The sequence below is a fragment of the Octopus sinensis genome, linkage group LG18 (assembly GCF_006345805.1).
Source record: "Octopus sinensis linkage group LG18, ASM634580v1, whole genome shotgun sequence".
NCBI classification, from domain to species: Eukaryota; Metazoa; Mollusca; class Cephalopoda; order Octopoda; family Octopodidae; genus Octopus; species Octopus sinensis.
Genome location: NC_043014.1, coordinates 10,622,389 through 10,639,888, shown reverse-complemented (window position 1 = coordinate 10,639,888; position 17,500 = coordinate 10,622,389).

Here is a 17,500-nt window from a genome sequence, read left to right as displayed (position 1 = left end):
TTTAATTTGTAGACTAGTTTTATCAAATCCTTGTATATCTAAATCCGAGAGAACAAGGGGCAGTGTCTGTTAGGGGTAGGACTGAGGGAATCGACAGAAATCATAGTAGGTGTAGTCATAAAAAATCAAGATTTATTAGAGGCAATATCATGAGATTTGGTAAAGGAAAAACTTAAATGAAGATGTTAGCTGACAATTAAGGAGGCTGGCCACAAGACCATTCATAATGAAACAGGGGAAATCTTATCAAGGTGGTGAGCTGGCAGAAACGTTAGTACGCCGGGCGAAATGCTCAACAGTATTTCGTCTGCCGCTACGTTCTGAGTTCAAATTCCGCCGTGGTCAACTTTGCTTTTCATCCTTTCGGGGTCGATAAATTAAGTACCAGTTACACACTGGGGTCGATGTAATCGACTTAATCCGTTTGTCTGTCCTTGTTTGCCCCTTCTATGTTTAGCCCGTTGTGGGCAATAAAGAAATAAGAGACGTTAGCACGCCGGGCGAAATGCTTAGCGGTGTTTCGTCTGCCGTTACGTTCTGAGTTCAAGTTCCGCCGAGGTCGACTTTGCCTTTCATCCTTTCGGGGTCGATTAAATAAGTACCAGTTACGCACTGGGGTCGATATAATCGACTTAATCCGTTTGTCTGTCCTTGTTTGTCCCTTCTGTGTTTAGTCCCTTGTGGGTAGTAAAGAAATAGAAATAGGTATTTCGTCTGCCGCTACGTTCTGAGTTCAAATTCCGCCGAGGTCGACTTTGCCTTTCATCCTTTCGGGGTCGATTAAATAAGTACCAGTTACGCACTGGGGTCGATGTAATCGACTTAATCCGTTTGTCTGTCCTTGTTTGTCCCCTCTATGTTTAGCCCCTTGTGGGCAATAAAGAAATAAGAAATGTATGCTAAAATTACGAGCGTATGTTTATAGTAAACAAGAGTTTTGAACCTTGATGTCAAATCTAGATATTTACATTAAACCCAGTTCTGTTTGTAACCAGAAGAAAAAGATTGATTTGATTAATTTCATTGAGTATTTTTACTGTTTCATGAGAGTAAGGATTCTCATGTGGCCGCGGGCATAGCAGCTTATGGTTATTTATAGAACACAAGCTGATCGAACGGAATCTACTTCATCTGACCATATTTGCATAAAAATGCAATTGTCAACGATGTGAATCACTCACATATACACTTCCTTCCTTCCTTCCTTCCTTCCTTCCTTCCTTCCTTCCTTCCTTCCTTCTTCCTTCCTTCCTTCCTTCCTTCCTTCCTTCCTTCTTTCCTTCCTTCCTTCTTCCTTCCTTCCTTCCTTCCTTCTTCCTTCCTTCCTTCCTTCCTTCCTTCCTTCCTTCCTTCCTTCCTTCCTTCCTTCCTTCCTTCCTTCCTTTTTCCTTCCTTCCTTCTTTCCTTCCCTCCTTTCTTTCTTTCTTTCTTTTTCTTTCTTTCTTCCTTTTTCTTTTCCTTCCTTCCTTTTTCCCTTTTCATTCCTTCGTTTATCCTTTCCTTTCCCATCTCTCTTTCCTTCCTTTTTCCTTCCTTCCTTTTTCTTTTCTTCCTTCCTTCCTTCCTTTTTCATTCCTTCCTTCCTTCCTTCCTTCCCTCCTTCCTTTCTTCCTTTTTCTTTTCCTTCCTTCCTTTTTCCCTTTTCATTCCTTCATTTTTCCTTTCCTTTCCCTTCTTTTCTTCCTTCCTTCCTTCCTTTTTCCTTCCTTTTTCCTTCCTTCCTTCCTTCCTTCCTTCCTTCCTTCCTTCCTTCCTTCCTCCCTCCCTCCTTCCTTCCTTCCTTCCTTTCTTTCTTTCTTTCTTTCTTTCTTTTTCTTTTCTTTCCTCCCTTTTTCCCTTTTCATTCTTTCGTTTTTCCTTTCCTCTCCCTTCTCGTATTCCTTCCTTCCTTCCTTCCTTCTTTCCATCTATCTATCTATCTATCAATCTGTCTATCTATCTATCAATCTATCTGCCTTTCTGTCTGTCTGTCTGTCTATCTCTCTCTCTCTATCTATCTATCAATCTATCTGCCTTTCTGTCTGGTCTGTCTGTCTATCAATCTATCTTCCCCGTTCACTATTCCTGGGAGGACCGTGGGGATCGTTCTCAGCTACCTCCTCCATAAGGTCCTATAAGAAGTAACCGCTATTACACTTTTCGCGGGTCCTATACAAACACCAACTTGGTGCACGGCACGAATAAGATCATCCCAGCTGCAATATGAAAAGGGTTCGCAAGAATAAGCCGACCACATCGTCCATCGCGCAGGTTAACTGCAGACGCATTCGGATCTTCAGCTGAAGGATCCGTTCAAAAAATATATATTGTGGTTTCTACTGAATGCCAACACAACCAGCAATAAGCTTGCAACTTGTTCTGAGAGTTATGTGGTGGAAGCATAAGGGATGCTTGTCCCGGAACCCCGAAACTGGCCCAAGAGGAAACAGCCATTAGTGATACACACTTTTTTCGAGTGTAAATAGGGGAAAATAAATTTACGTCTATCTGACAGTGTATAACCATAAGCATTGTACGCAACTATTCGCTCTGTGGTAAGGAAAAAATATGATTAACCGAACACTAATCTAGGCCTTGTGCCTAGAGTAGAAAAGAATATTTGTTTCAGTATAAGGTGGCGAGCTGGCAGAATCATTAGCACGCCTTTACGTTCTGAGTTCGAATTTCGCCAAGGTTGTCTTTGCCTTTTGATAGAGTTGGAGAACTTTGAGTAAGAATACATCGCAATATTTGTTTCAGTGACAGAAACGTTAGCACGCCGGGCGCAATGCTTTGCGGTATTTTGTCTGCCGTTACGTTCTGAGTTCAAATTCCGCCGAGGTCGACTTTGCCTTTCATCTTTTCGTGGTCGATTAAATAAGTACCAGTTATGCACTGAGGTCGATATAATCGACTTAATCGGTTTGTCTATCCTTGTTTGTCCTCCCTGTGTACAGCCCATTGTGGGTAGTAAAGAAATAGGTATTTTGTCTGCCGTTACGTTCTGAGTTCAAATTCCGCCGAGGTCGACTTTGCCTTTCATCCTTTCGGGGTCGATTAAATAACTCTCTGAAGGCGGAGAGCTGGCAGAAACGTTAGCGCGCCGGGCGAAATGCGTAGCCGTATTTCGTCTGCCGTTACGTTCTGAGTTCAAATTCCGCCGACTTTGCCTTCCATCCTTTCGGGGTCGATAAATTAATTACCAGTTACACAGTGGGGTCAATGTAATCGACTTAATACCTTTGTCTGTCTTTGTTTGTCCCCTCTATATGTAGCCCCTTGTGGGTAATAAAGAAATAAGTACCAGTTAAGCACTGGTGTCGATATAATCGACTTAATCCGTTTTTCTGTCTTTGTTTGTCCCCTCTGTGTTTAGCCCCTTGTGGGTTGTAAAGAAAAAGGTATTTCGCCTGCCGCTACGTTCTGAGTTCAAATTCCGCCGAGGTCGACTTTGCCTTTCATCCTTTCGGGGTCGATAAATTAAGTACCAATTGCGTACTGGGGTCGATCTAATCGACTGGTCGCCTCCCCCAAAATTTCGGGCCTTGTGTCTAGAGTAGAAAATAATATTTGTTTTAGTATAAGGTGGCGAGCTGGCGCCGGGCAAAATACTTAGCGGCATTTCGTCTGTCTTTACGTTCTGAGTTCGAATTCCGCCAAGGTTGTGTTTGCCTTTTATCCTTTCAGGGTCGATAAAACAAGTACCATTTGAGTACTGAAGTCGGTATAATCGATATAACCTCTGTCCTCGAAAGCACTGGCCTTGTACCAACATTTGAAATGAATATTTGTTTCAGTAGTCTACGCTCGGAGTTCGAATCCTACTGATATCAACGGCTCTTTTCATTATGTCAAAATCTATAAAAAACATATAAAAGGCAAAATCTGTTGATTGGTGGAATTGCCGGCCTATGAGACGATACATTTTGTAGTTATCTATTCCGGCTTTTTATATCTAATGCCATCGCCTGTAATGGTACATATTGGTTTTAGCTCATAAAATTCATCACCATTCAAAAACAAACCAAATTACACCAATTATCACCAATTTGTTCTTATTTTTGTTCATACCGTAAACTGTTTTATCACTGATCAGTAAACATAACAACGTATCGCAACGTCACGTGTTCTTGAAGTGCTAGAAATAAATCCATATACATGGTAACAGCATTATTTAAATTATTTACATTTGACGGATATTTGTCGTCATCTTGTTTGTTGTTAACACAACGTTTCGGCTGATATACCCTCCAGTCTTCATTAGGTGTCTTGGGGTTCTCATTCCTAAGGCTGATGAAGGCTGGAGGGTATATCAGCCGAAACGTTGTGTTAACAACAAACAAGATGAGGACAAATATCCGTCAATTGTAAATAATGTAAATAATGTACATAATTCCTCATCTCTTAAATTTAGAACGGATCTTTTCGGTTTGAACGGCAGTTTTTTCTAGCGGTGTCATATGAAATTGTCACCCATAATTATGACCCAAGTATCGATCTATTGCATTCCAATCTGTTTTAGGGTTAGGGTTAGTTAGGGTTAGGGTTAGATGTGGGGGGAAGGGTATCTTTTTTTCTTCAGAAATGTAAATAAACCCAATCTGTTTCTTAAACGAGGGACATATTCATACGGCACAGAATATTTTCACCTCAATAGACGTCATTGATTGGTTGAAATTGCAGAAATTGTAGAAAAAAACAACAGCAAATATCTTACAAACAATAGAATTTTCTCAAAAAAGCCAAGAGAAAAAGATGTTTTATAAACACATTCTACCAGTATACGAAGTTTAAAAGTGTTTAGTTACGTGGAAATTATTTTAAAAAACTGCCGTTCGAACCGAAAATATCCATGTAGAACTGTATGAGAACATATATATATAAGAAAATATACATAAGGTGTATACAACAAATAAGATAAGAACAAATATCCGTCAAATGTAAATAATGTAAATAATATAAAGATTATATGTTCTCATGTTTATTAACGTTAACACTCACTCACAAACACAGAGTTCTACAGACACAGAATCTCTTAAAGCAGGCTTGAATTTTCGTATATGGAAACATAAATATATATATTATTATTATTATTCGCGGTCGCAGGATCGCGGTTTCGATTCCCAATACCGGACGTTGTGAGTGTTTATTGAGCAAAAACACAGAAGGCTCCACGAGGCTCCGGCAGCGGGGAGGTGGCGAACCCTGATGTACTCTTTTACCACAACTTTCCCTCACTCTTTATTCCCGTTTCTTCCTGTTTCTGTTGTACCTGTATCTCACAGGGCCAGCCTTGTCACGCTCTGTATCACGCTGAATCTCCCTGAGAACTACGTTAAGGGTACACGTGTCTGTGGAGTGCTCAGCCACTTGCACGTTAATTTCGCGAGCCGGCCGTCCCGTTGATCGGATCAACAGGGATCCACGTCGTCGTAACCGACGGAGTGCCACTTATATATTATTATTATACAATATTATTAATCTTCGAACAATCTGATTGTTGCATTAAACTATTGATCGAAAAACCTTCCATAATGTTATAGTTTTAGTTACTGCAGTGTGTAGTGACTCGTTAAGTAGCCGTGGCCGCTTAATGTAGGTTTAATTGCTATACTCTTTTACTCTCTTTTACTTGTTTCAGTCATTTGACTGCGGCTATGCTGGAGCACCGCCTTTAGTCGAGCAAATAGACTCCGGGACTTATTCTTTGTAAGCCCAGTACTTATTCTATCGGTCTCTTTTGCCGAACCACTAAGTGACGGGGTCGTAAACACACCAGCATCGGTTGTCAAGCAATGCTAGGGGAGACAAACACAGACACACAAACACACACACACACATATATATATATATATATATATACATTATCGACAGGCTTCTTTCATTTTCCGTCTACCAAATCCACTCACAAGGCATGGTCGGTCCGGGGCTATCGCAGAAGACACTTGCCCAAGATGCCACGCACTGGGACTGAACCAAACGACCATGTGGTTGGTAAGCAAGCTACTTACTATACAGCCACTCCTAATACAACTAATCTACGGAAAAGACAGTTTTTCAGACATTTATGCCGCTGGAATTAGTCAATATGTTTTGCTTTGATCTGATTATTTATTATTAAGTGCCAGACACATTTGCCACCCGCTCTTTTTGAATCAATGGAAATACGAGGTTTATGAATCTCGGCATGGTTCAACCTCGTATGTATTTCTGATGTAATAAAATGATTTGAGTTGGCATGCTGGATAAAATGCTTTCCGTTACTTTGTCCGTCTTTCATCCTTTCGTGGTCGATAAAATTAAGTACCAGTTGGGTACTGGGGTCGATGTAATCGACTATACCCCTCCCCCAAATTTCAGGCCTTGTACCTATAATAGAAAGGATTATTATTATTATTATTATTTATTATTATTATTATTATTATTATTATTATTATTATTATTATTATTATTATTAAGGCGGCGAACTTGGAGAATCGTTAGCGCGCTGGGCGAAATGCTTAGCGGTATTTCACCAGTCGCTACGTTCTGAGTTCAAATTCAGCCGAGGTCGACTTTGCCTTTCATACTTTTGGGGGTGAATAAATCAAGTACCAGCGAAACACTGGGGTCGATGTAATCGACATAATCGCCCCCCAAGCATCCCTTGTGGCAAAAATTTGAATCATCATCATTATCATTATTATTAAGCTTTTTGGGACAAAACGAATTTTGCACAGCGTTATCGAATATAAGCCATCTGCTATATTATATTTTTGACCTCTGCCCTATATAGTGACTTAACTGTTCACTTGCTGTTTCATAGAAAATAAAGCTAACTCACAAATAAAAATATTCTACAGTTCTATATTTAAGAGATGAGGAATTATGTACATTATTTACAATTGATGGTTATTTGTCCTCATCTTGTTTGTTGTTAACACAACGTTTCGGCTGATATACCCTCCAGCCTTCATCAAGTGTTTTGGGGAAATTTCGAACCTGGGTTCTCATATGTTTACGATGCTGGGGTCAAGACAGATACGCTTGCATTCTCCTTTTATTGCATAAAAATTGTGTAACTGTAAGCTAACTGTAGTTGTCATGAAAAATGTAGCTTATTTCTGACTAGCAGCATAGCCCAGCGTTGCCCGGGTATGTAAGAACCCCTAGTAGGCAATGATTTGCGGCTGCAGCTGCGATTAGCAGAAGTATGCTAAGGTTATGTTGTCTGGTCATGTTTTCTCTCGTTGACTGCTTGAAGTGGCGGAATTTATAAATTTTTTTCAGAACTGGGGGAACTTTTCAAAATTTTCGCTGCGTTAGTTTTGAATTATGACATTGGGCTATGTGTGTGTCAAGTTTCATCAGAATGGGTTGAAAGCCGTGGTCAGGGTGAGGGTACAACCTGACAGACACACAGACACACAGACAGACAAACTGCCGTTTATATATAGAGAAGATGAAGCGATAGAGAAAAAACAATACGCTGGAACTACTCAAGTGAACTTGGATCTTTTGGCAACCCGCAATTTAACCATAGCACTTTTCCCACCAGCAGGACTTAAAACATGTTTACTAAAACCACATACCTTTAAGTTTACCCTACAACTTTTATTATTTCTATACCTGTCTCAGTCATTTCAATGCGGACACGTTGGAGCACTGTCTTAAAGGTTTTAGTCAAATAAATCAATCCCAGGATTATTTAAAAGCCTAGTAATTATTCTATCGGTCTTTGAACCGAACGGCTAAGTTACGGAGACATAAACACACCAACACCGGTTGTCAAGTGGTGGTGAGACGAAAATAGACACAAAGGCACACGCACATACACACACGCACGCACACGCATGTACACACACACACATATATAAATATATATACGACACGCTTCTTTCAGTTTCCGTCTATCAAATCCATTCACAAGCTTTTGGTCGGCCCCAGGCTATAGTAGAAGACACTTGACCAAAGTGCCATGCAGTGGGACGTTGTGGTGAAAGAGTACAGCAGGGTTCACTACCACCTCCTACCGGAGCTTCGTGGAGCTTTAGGTGTTTTCGCTCAATAAACAACCACAACGCCAAGTCTGGGAATTGAAACCGCGATCCTACGACCGTGAGTCCACTTCGCCTCCACACATGTATGTATACATATATGTAAAAGAAGCACTCCGTCGGTTACGACGCCGAGGGTTCCGGTTGATCCGAATCAACGGAACAGCTGGTCGTGAAATTAACGTGTAAGTGGCTGAGCACTCCACAGACACGTGTACCCTTAACGTAGTTCTCGGGGATATTCAGCGTGACACAGAGAGTGACAAGGCCGGCCCCTTGAAATACAGGTACAACAGAAACAGGAAGTAAGAGTGAGAGAAAGTTGTGGTGAAAGAGTACAGCAGGGATCACCACCATCCCTGCCGGAGCTTCGTGGAGCTTTAGTTGTTTTCTCTCAATAAACACTCACAATGCACAGTCTGGGAATTGAAACCGCGATCCTACGACCGTGAGTCCACTTCGCCTCCACACATATAGATGTATACAGATATGTAGAAGCAATAAAGAGACATGATTACACACATACATACACACAAACACTCAGTACGTACACTCACGTATATATTCATGTACGCACAGAGTTCACGCCTACGTAGAATATTTTTGCAACGTCAATGCCAAATCAAATTTGTTAGTCATAAAAGACCGAATGAACAGAGTCCCAATCCATCCACCTATCCCTCTCTCTCTGCCTGTTTCTGCCTGTCTGTCTGTCTGTCTGTTTGTCTGTCTTTCTCTCTGTGTGTCTATCAATCTATCTATCTAGCCATCTACTTATCCATGCATCCATCCGTCAGTCCATCCGACCGTCCGTCCGTTCGTCCGTCGGACCGTCCGTCCGCCCGTCTGCCTACCTGCCTGTCTGCCTGCCTGCCTGCCTGCCTGCCTGTCTGCCTGTCTGTCTGTCTGTCGGCCTGTCTGTTTTTCAATATGTCCGTCCGTCCATCTCTCTCTCTCTCCCTCACTCCCTCCCTCCCCCTACCTACCTACCTACCTACCTATCTATCTATCTATCTATCTATCTATCTATCTATCTCTCTATCTTCCTACCTACCTACCTACCTACCTACCTACATACCTACCTACCTACCTACCTACCTACCTATCTATCTATCTATCTATCTATCTATCTACCTATCTATCTATCTATCTATCTATCTTCCTACTTACCTACCTACCTACCTACCTACCTACCTACCTACCCACCTACCTATTTCTCCTCTCTCTCTCTCTCTATCTATCTATCTATCTATCTATCTATCTATCTATCTACGTTTTTGTATGTATGCTGTTAAGAATATTTAATATTCTTCCCGACGACATCATTACGATAGATTCATTTTTTTCCCCTTAGCCTATTGAGATGTTACTCCTGTCACATTGTATCACTATATTTTTCAACAACCTGTCTATGATCTGTTTGTATTCCGGAATAAAAAACTCGCATGAGTTTCCACCATGTCAATTTGTGAACTGAAACGAAAAGATATTTTTTATAGAATGAGTTTAAATAAATTATTTGCTTTTTTTTCTCTCTCCTGCCACTATTATTTCGATGTCATTTAATACGGACTGTATGGTATGTTGATGGCAGCATAGGTGGTGCAGCGAAGAAGTATTCTTTGCTATTAGATTATGTTCTCTGACATCTTGCGTTCGAGTCGCCACTTGCTCCTCTTCTTCTGTCGATAAGATAAGTATCTCTCGACAAAAAACAAAAGAGGGTTGATGTAATCTGCTATACCATAGAATTCTTTGCAGCAGCATGATTACAGTCCAGTAATTGGAACCATTAAAAGGATGAGCCAGTTCATGAATTCTTTTATTCTTTTATTAGTTTCAGTCATTTGACTGTGGCCATGCTGGAGCACCGCCTTTTAGTTGAGCAAATCGAATCCAAGATTTAACCTTTGTAAGCCTAGTACTTATTCTATCGGTTTCTTTTGCCCAACCACTAAGTCACGGGGACGTAAACATACCAGCATCGGTTGTCAAGCGATGTTGGGGGGGGGGTGGACAAACACAGACACACAAACATATACACACATACATATATATATAAATACATATATACGATGGGCTTCTTTCAGTTTCCGTCTACCAAATCCACTCACAAAGCTTTGGTCGCGCCGAGGCTATAGTAGAAGACACTGGCCCAAGGTGCCACGCAATGGGACTAAATCCGTAACCATGTGGTTGGTAAGCAAGCTACTTACCACACATCTACTCCTGCGCCTATGCACACAGCCACTCCAGCGCATATATATATAATAAATAAATAAGTTAACATTTTTAATGTCCTAAAGTTGATGAATCAACTATTGTTCTCCTCCATTTTCTTATTGCTCTATAAATTAATGGTAAAATATCTCTTTACCTTCACCCATTTAATACACTAGGTAATGTTATTGTATTGCAATAAAAAAACACTTGTGTATTAATAATTGAGTATTCTACCAACAGTATATTGGATAGATATTATCCCTTAGTGAGTTGGACTCACAACCCCTAACTTTCTTGGAGTTATATATATATATATATAATGATAAATCTCAGAGCGAGTTATAAACAGTAGCGGTAACACATCGTGTTGCATATTTGCCATTTGAATATGGCTAACCCATAAGGGTGGATGCTACTGTAGTTTGTAGCCCCAGGAAGATATCTCCTCCAGCTGGCTATAGACACACTATCTGTGTCCTGTCAGTATTTGTGAAGGGGAGTCATCCTCCCCGTCTTCAACACATGATACACACGTACCCGAGTTTCAAGGTGTTTACCTTTCATCAGCGTGTGACAATCATGGTTGTCGATGAGAAGTCAGATCCCTTCATATATATATGAAAGAGAGTAAGTAACGATTGAGAATGGGAGAAAATGAGCTGTGTAAAAATATGCGTCAATGGTGCGATCTGATTAAAGCTACTGATTCGAGAGGTAAAACTGTAGTTTCCAACTGTTTTGCATCAGTCGGGAAGTCACGATCGAGTGCTTCGATGATGTCTTTCGCAACAACATTGCTTTCACTGAGCTTTTCAAAAGCGAGATCCCATTGGTGAATGACAAGTGTGTAGCTCCCTTGTGGATCTGGCTCTATGAAAGCCTTGTTATTGGTCACTGGAGAAGGAGAGAGAGAAAGAGAGAGAGAGAGAGAGAGAGAAAGAGAGAGGAATACAAGGTTTTGGTGAACAAGTCCTATTTCTTTACTATCCACAAGAAGCTAAACACAGAAGGGACAAACAAGGACAGACAAACGGATTCAGTCGATTATATCGACTCCAGTGCGTACCTGGTACTTATTTAATCGACCCTGAAAGGATGAAAGGCAAAGTTGACCTCGGCGGAATTTGAACTCAGAACGTAGCGGCAGACGAAATATTGCTATGCATTTCACCCGGCGTGCTCGACGGAATTTGAACTCAGAACGTAACGGCAGACGAAGTACTGCTAATCATTTCGCCCGGCGTGCTAACGTCTCTGCCAGCTCTACCTTGGCGATGTTAGAATTGAGAGTGATCGGGTGATAGCTGCTTGGATCGGACAGATTACTTTTTCCCGGGAACGAGCAAAGGATACCTTGAAATATGCTTGCAAACATCAGGTATAGTCCTTTAGAGAGTGAGAGATACCGATCATGATGGTGGGGGAGAAGAGAAAAGGTGGATTCCTTAAAGATGTTTGGAATCCTTTTTGGCAAGGAATCTAGTGGAATCAGAAGCTGTTTGGGAAATATCATTACTGGACCTGAGTTGTAATATTCTTTTCTACTCTAGACACAAAGCCTGAAATTTTGAGGGAGGGGGGCCAGTCGATTAGATCGACCCCACTATGCAACTGGTAGTTAATTTATTGACCCTGTATATACATGTTGTTTCCGCATATACATTACATCTAATCGCCCATCTCGGCCATGTTGTTAATGTCAGAAATCATACGGGGTAAATATAGTAATGCAGCATGATATAATGACTAGAGGACTCAAAATTATTTATACTTATTAATTGAGGATATAATTAAAATGATTATATCAGCGGCTAGCGTATAGAAAACGACCATATCAATAAAATTAATTTAAAAATATATGATTATAAAAATATAATTATAATCAATGGCGCTGCATGTGTATATGTATGAAGGCGTGTGGACTAGAGGTTAATGTATTGTACTCACGATCATTAGGGAGTGGTTCCTTCTTCCTTCTCGAGCCACGCCTGGCTCATTAGGGCCGGTTTCCCGGTTTCCTTGGCGTATAGGTTCCCCACCTGAACGGGACGCCGGTCCGTCGCAGGTGAGCTGCAAGATGCAGTAGGAAAGAGTGAGAGAAAGTTGTGGCGAAAGAGTCAGCAGAAGTTCACCATTACCTTCTGCTGGAGCCGCGAGGAGCTTAGGTGTTTCGCTCATAAACACATACATCACTCGGTCTGAGATTCAAAGCTGCGATCCCTCGACCGCGAGTCCGCTGCTCTAACCACTAGGCCATGTGCCTCCACATAGGGAGTGGTTGGAGATCACGCGGTCGTTAGCCTCAAATCACCAGGCCTGGTCGACGTTTGTGAGAGATGCAGCGTTGAGGATGAATGAAGCCAGCTCAACCCACCCCGGGTGAATGCTGTCTCAAGACGAGAGAAGAGAGATCATTAGAATATGCCTTCAATTCTCGGACCGGGCGCTACGTTGTGTTCCTGAGCAAAATAATTCATTTTATACTGCACCAGTCTATTCAGCCGTAAATGAGCAACCCTGCGGCGGCCCGGCGTGTCGTTCAAAGGGAAGGATGTGAACTCGGTGACTTATACACAAAGGAAACCAGGTGACTGGCCTGACGAAGTCAAGGGGTCAAAGCAGAACTCATCATCATCATCATTGTTCGACCGTGGTCGAGACAATGAAATTTACCATGCTACGCCAGACTTCACGGTCCATCATATCCGCAGGTATGCCATTAGGTCTGGTTCCCTGGGGAAGAGGAACCCTGGTGCAGTTAATTGTAAATTCCATAGTCTTTTCAAATGGCTAATAATGTGTGCGCGCGCCACTACTACACACATTGGAAAGCATTGTACAACCAAGTACTAAAGAAGATCTTTCCTCCTCCATGAAACAAAGCTGTTCCCGCTGGACGTCAACCCAGTATTTCTAAGCTACGGACCGAGTGATTTATTGTAAGGTTATCTCCCTAGATAGATTGCCTTCACTACGGCTAAGGAGTCCTTTCTACCCCACTAAGCAGAACTAACAAACTATGAAATATATTTCAATGTAAATAGTGAAACGGGGATCAATCTTTTTCATATTTTCCTGTTCTTTTATGGTGCTATTCAATCTCATAACACGAAGTCCGCTTTTCTCTCCTTCACAATCAAGCCAGTATTTTTATCTTTTATCGATAAATTTATACTCTGGTAAATACAGCATTCATAATATATTCGTACATATCCATTTTGTATAACTTAGAATCTTTTATTTTCTATATAATACTACGCGCAGTATTTATTCACTACATATTCTCAAGCCGTTTTTAACACTTTCCATAACACAAATGTAAATAAGATTTGAAATCTAGATTTTATCTTATTTTTTCAGACTATTTCTAATACAGTTTCCTATTCTTTTATGTATAGCGTATCTAGGAATATGTAGATGGAAGTAACTTACTACTTGATGCCTCGATAGATATTCCACCCCATTTGACTTTCTTTCATAACGTACTAGGCGAGAGCATCATATCAATTCTTTACCAAATGTTTTTTGTTTCCTCTTCATTGCGTTTGGTTTGTGAATCCTCCTATTTTCATTATTTCCATATCAATCTCCAACAAATATCATGAAAGAACTGTCAAGATAAACATTCATACAGAGATCAGAAGATATTCTACAAACAAAGATTTATCTCCGAAGATCAACTAACACAAACATGGTTTCGAAAAGAAAAAAAAAAAAAGAAGAAAGAAAACGAAAAAACAAAACAAAACAAATAAAAACGCCTCAAATGAATAAAGCAAAAGAAATAGAAACATTTGGTATTTTCGAGAACATGGGAGACATTTAACAGTTTGAGCAGAATTCCTCTCTGGGAAAAATGGTTGTTGTAGCTGTCGAAAGAAAGCCTTGGAGAGTATCTTAAGGTCAGGTTGGAGCAAATGAGAGAAAACAATATTAAACATTTGAATTCAAAGAGACTAATTAGGAAAAGACAAGCCAATCAATAAAATGTTTTAAACAATAATTCAGTGTACCGTGAAAAGAAAATAATTCAAGCAACAAAGGGCCCTGTCACAAAGAATGCTAATATTACCAGTTCTTGAATTTATTTCGTATAAAACCGTACACAATCACTTTAAGATAGAAAGAAAAATAAATAAGAGAAATAAAAAAAAGAAAGATGAAGATAAAGCAAAAGATAAATAGATAAGCTGAGAGTGAAAGATATACCACAATCATCACTTTATTCTTACACTTTCAGCATCAAGTAGGCTGCTTATTAGAATTTAATAACAGCATAAAAAAAGATTTAGTGCCTTTTGGCGTTGCGCGCGTCAAAATTGAAGTAGGTTTAAGATCTGCGTTTCATTATCAAATGTAAATTGAACAGTCGTATATTAATTCCCAGTGGCAACTAGTGTCAGCCATTTCCACTCCGACAATTTTCTTGAAACATGTCTACAGAGACATATATGTATGTATGTATGTATGTATGTATGTATGTATGTATGTATGTATGTATGTATGTATGTATGTATGTATGTATGTATGTATGTATGTACGTATGCATCTCTCTCTCTCTCTTTTACTCTTTTACTTGTTTCAGTCATTTGACTGCGGCCATGCAGGAGCACCGCCTTTAGTCGAGCAAATCGACCCCGGGACTTATTCTTTTGTAAGCCCAATACTTATTCTATCGGTCTCTTTTACCGAACTGCTAAGTAACGGGGACATAAACACACCAGCATCGGTTGTCAAGCAATGCTAGGGGGACAAACACAGACACACAACACACACATGCATATATATATATATATATATATATATATATATATATATATATATATACATATATACGACGGGCTTCTTTTTCAGTTTCCGTCTACCAAATCCACTCACAAGGCTTTGGTCGGCCCGGGGCTATAGTAGAAGACACTTGCCCAAGGTGCCACGCAGTGGGACTGAACCCGGAACCATGTGGTTGGTAAACAAGCTACTTACCATACAGCCACTCCTGCGCCTATGTATGTATGTATGTATGTATGTATGTATGTATGTATGTATGTCATTATTTAGTTTTATTTCAATATTTCTTGCCAATAGAGAAAGGACCGGTTTCTAAACTAGATCCAAGGCTCCTTCATTGGAATTTCAACGTAAACACCAAGGTATTTTTGTATGTATGTATATGTGCAGATTTAAGGCGGCGAGCTGGCAGACACGTTAGCGCGCCGGACGAAATGCTTAGCGGTATTTCGTCTGCCGCTACGTTCTGAGTTCAAATTCCGCCGAGGTCGACTTTGCCTTTCATCCTTTCGGGGTCGGTAAATAAAGTACCAGTTTCGCACTGGGGTCGATGTAATCGACTTAACCCGTTTGTCTGTCCTTGTTTGTCCTCTCTATGTTTAGCCCCTTGTGGGCAATAAAGAAATATATATGTGCAGATTTGTATATTTTGTTTTATGTATGTATTCTCATGCATATAGTTGCATATCTAGACATGTCCATATGTATATTTAAATGATAAACTTCTGGAAAGCTTTACAGAGTTTTACAGTTCCAGTGATGGATTAGATCAGTAGTCTTCGAGTTAGCTTTATCCTTTGTGGTTTGGAGAAGCCTAATTTCTCAAGGCTGGTATTTAGGCACTGTGTTACATATCTCAGGTACCCAATAATTACAGGTATAAACCTGAACTTGTAATCTAGATAGCGTAACTGCAGATTTCTTAATAGTTCAGCGTAGGTATTATCTTTTTCACTGTTAATACCCTTTTCTCTACAGGTTAAATCTTTGCCTAAATTATTTAAAAAAATTCTGAAATCAAACTTTCCGTTGCATCATAGATACCACTGTATGTTTAATAACTCGTTATCTTACTCCACCACACTAAATCTAGGAAATATAATAGACTATATTAATAGATATAAAATTCATCTTTAGACTAATACACACTAGAACCCTTGCACAACACCCCATATTAGCCCCCAAAATAGCTCAACTAAAATATATGGTGGAATAATACAGAAAACCTGTAATTGTCGTATACCTCATACATGCCCGTTTGGGGACTTCTGTCTGCGTAAAAATGTAGTTTATAAATGTCTTGTAGAATTACCAACCAAGGACCTACATAAGTAGCGCCATAGATTTTAAACGGCGATATAGGACTCACTTAAATTTTTCAATAAGACAAAATACAAATTCTTGACATCATTAGCCACACACATATATGATCTTAAATCACAAAATATACAACATATACTGGCTTGGTCCATTATAAACGAAGCTCCCCCTTATAATAAAAAGTAACTGCAGAATATGTGGGGATGGACAAGAAACAATAAATCATATTATCTCTGGCTGCCCAGTCCTGGCTAAGAAGGAATATATTCACAGACACAACAGAGTTGGGACCTACATTCACTGGAAGCTATACCAACACTATGGAATAACAACAGAAAAAAGATGGTATAGGCACACACCAGAAAAGGTCACGGAAAACGAGAAAGCAAGCATACTTTGGGATATGCCTATACACACAGTTAGAGAAATTAAGGCCAACAGACCAGATATAGTTGTCAGAGATCATGAAGAAAAAAAGGCTTTCTATTTGATGTATCAATACCAGCAGATGACAACGTTTCTCTAAAAGAAATGGAGAAACTTTCAAAATACAAAGACCTGGAAATAGAGGTAACTCGAATGTGGAATCTAAAAACAGAAACAATTCCTATCATAGTAGGCGCATTGGGTACGATAAAAAAATATTCAGACAAATGCATAACAAAAACACCAGGACTTACAAATATATATAGCATGCAGAAAATTGCACTACTGGGCAACTGCACACATCCTACGCAAAACACTTTCAATACAGTAACTATAAGAGCATCACAACAAACCACAGCACGTACCCAAGACAGACCAGAGCTGCGCTCGGTAGTGAAGTGAAAGCACGATATAAAAATAAAACTACTGAATAATAACAACAACAACAACAACAACAACAACAACAATAATAATAATAATAATAATAATAGTAATAGTAATAATAATAATAATAATATGCCCTGATGCAGTACCAGGCAGTGGATCTCGTGGTTTCTGATCTTAACTGATTGGAAGTGTTATCATGTACATTGTTTTGTCTTGGTACTAAAAGATGGGCTACAGCAAATATTCTGCTCAATACCACAGATTTGCTTGTCAGTTGTTTGACCTTAACCAGTTGAGCATGTCCTTTAGTGGCTGACGATATGTGCATCTCTGACCACGAGCAG